Below are 3,004 nucleotides of genomic sequence, written 5' to 3' on the forward strand. Positions count from 1 at the left end.
CATCCCATAGAGATGGGATGTTTTGGCAGTGACTGTGCTTCTACACCAGGGTTTTGCCCATTATTTGTTGTGCAGAGGTTTGGTTTCCTTTTTTTCATGCACCCAGCTGGCACAGATGTGTTAAAGTGGCTCAATGCACCAGTTTACCCTTGGTGGCACTGCAGGTTTCTGTCCTGTCCAGTTTTATGGCACATTCCAGCAGCCCCTTGAATTTTTCTAAGTCAAGAATTAAAAAATCATTATCAATAGGAGCTTTTGCTGTTGTTATTACTTTTGATAGCAATGCCAATTTGAAAATCTCTAGTCCAGTTGAGTATCTCTAAGTATCCAAAGTCATGTTTGTTAAATTTCCTTCTTATTTCCTTCTTGAGCTTCTTGTTTTCTTCTTTTATTTACTGTGTTCCCAGCTATAATCCAGCTCTTCACTGTGCAAAGTGCAGCAAAAAAAAATAACCTCAAAAACTTAGAGAAGCCAAAAAAGTCTATCTGTGCTCTATGAAGGAAAGACAAGGTTCTGAAGGATGTGGTGCCTCACCTTGAGTTGCTCCAGGACTTGAGAGCAAAACATCTCTGAACTTCTGCATCCTTCATCTACAAAGTCCTTTCCGTTGGACCAGTCCTGGAGTGATCTCATCCCCAAGGAATGCAACATCCCTCTTGGAGGCACAGTATGGATAAGTGGCTGGGAACAGATGCTTGGTAAAAGAAGGAGACCGGGGAGTTCTCAGCAAAGCTGGAACAGATGTTGTTCCACAGTGACATTGTTCTCCCCTGGAGTCTATTTACTGATGTCTCCAAAAAAAAAAAAAAAAAAAAGAATTCTGATTTTTGTACAGATTTTTATGCTTTCCTGCAGCTTCTTATCCAACTTTGCAACATTTGCTGATCACCCAGGCATCTCCACCCATTCCTGAAGGAGCAGCCACACCAGGCTGTGCATTTCACCTGCAGTGTCACATCTCTTGCTGGAATTTGCCATTGTGGTGGTCCCATGGAAAATAGGACAAAACTCCTGAGGAATAACTGCTCTGTCTGGTGGGGTTTTGCCATTCCATATCCCATTTAATGTTGTGCAGGTACCTGAATGTCCAAATGCTCCTTGAGCTCTGTCCTGAGCTCTGGTCACCTCCCTGGAGAGCCTATTCCAGTGCCCAGCCACTGTCAGGGGAAAGAGCCTTTCCCAAATATTTCATCCTTTCCTAATATCAAAGCTAATCTTCACCTCCAACACAACTGTAGGCACCTCAGTTCAAGTGATTTTGGGTAGTTTTGGGCCAAAATGCCTCCTTTTCTTCTTTTCTTTTCTTTTCTTTTCTTTTCTTTTCTTTTCTTTTCTTTTCTTTTCTCTTCTTTTCTCTTCTTTTCTCTTCTCTTCTTTCTTTTCTTTTCTCTTCTTGGAATCAGGACACTGAGGCTTTGTGTGTTTTCATCATGATCAGATTCCTTCATAACTCTGCCCATCCAGGGAAGGTGAGCTTCACATGCCAGCAAAGAGAAACATTCTGCTGGCAAAACTCCGGCAAATTAATCAATTGTTGGTACATCCCAGACTTCCCACGTGTCTGGGAGCACAGGAGACCTGAAAGAGAGAAAACAGGCAACACCCAATCACCTCCTCTGCAAGGACCCCCAGAGCAGGTGCTGTTGGCTTCAGAAGGGACTACAAAAGATTGATGAGGTAGATCAGCAAAGCCTGAGCTCAGGGTGACCTTATCAATAATCAAACTCACTGCCTGCAGGCTCTGATCCCCACCTCACCTTCTGCTGTGGTGTTCCACAGGCAAAGCTTGGGAAAGCCCAGTGCTGGAGAGGACACACAGGAATGCTCAAACCTTCAAGGGTGTGGAGGGATAAAATGAGGGGTAATTGTCACCCTGAGAATCAGGCCCTTCAATATTGTTTTCATAATTTCTAGCGATTTTCCCAGGAAAGTCACTATAAACATAAATGTTTATACATTCCATTAAAGATAAGCCTTCTGATGGACATCTCTCACTACCAGTGTGGTTGGGAAGGTGATAACCTGACTATCCAATCCCTGGTCATTGTCAAAAACTTAAAAGTACTGAAAGAACAAATAAATGATTATTATTCTTTCACCACACCTCAAGCTGTGTGAATCATTTCATGTCCAACAGTGACAGGGTAATGACTTCAAACTGCCAGAGGGCAGTGTTAGATGGGATCTTGGGAAGGAATTCCTGGCTGTGAAGGTGAGGAGACCCTGGCACAGGGTGCCCAGAGCAGCTGTGGCTGCCCCTGGATCCCTGGAAGTGTCCAAGGCCAGGCTGGACAGGGCTTGGAGCAGCCTGGGATAGCAGAAGGTGTCCCTGCCCATGGCAGGGGGTGGAATGAGATGGGCTTTGAGATCCCTCCCAACACAAACCATTCTGTGCATCTTCCATCAGTGGCTCACATTGCAGCTCTCCTTGTAGGCTGAAGATCTTTTGGAGATCCCACCTGTACCCTCAGCTGGCTGGCAGCGTTCTCTTCCTGACATCAGGCAAGAGATTTGACTTTTTCCTGATTTCTGATTTCTAGAATCCTACCATTTTAAGGAGCTGTTTTCCAACAGTTAAGGTGTGTGAGGTACTCCTGTTAGGGCTGTGGCTCATGAAAACATCTTGACTCAGGGGAAAAGAAACATCCTCAGCTTTTGAAGTGTGAGTACACACAGCAAAGCAAAGGGGTCAGCAAAACCCACATGACAAGAACCCAATAAATACTGCAGAGCAGCAGGTACTTGTGCAGAAGCAGAAACCAACCCAGAGGCAAGCAGACAGCTCAAATTCACGAGCTGAGATAAACCCAACACAGAGCTTGACCTGCCTTGATCACAGCCCAAGGAAGACTTTTATCAGATGTGTTTAAACAAATCCCTTTGGTGATTCCTGACTTGTGTCAAGGGAAAAATATATTTTGTCCCTGAAAGAAAACTCTTACAGCTCCTTCTAAATTCACCAGTAAATCAAGACAAGCCGGAGATCTCAACTTGGCAGCCGCT

The sequence above is a fragment of the Poecile atricapillus genome, chromosome 1 (assembly GCF_030490865.1).
Source record: "Poecile atricapillus isolate bPoeAtr1 chromosome 1, bPoeAtr1.hap1, whole genome shotgun sequence".
In the NCBI taxonomy this organism is placed as follows: domain Eukaryota; kingdom Metazoa; phylum Chordata; class Aves; order Passeriformes; family Paridae; genus Poecile; species Poecile atricapillus.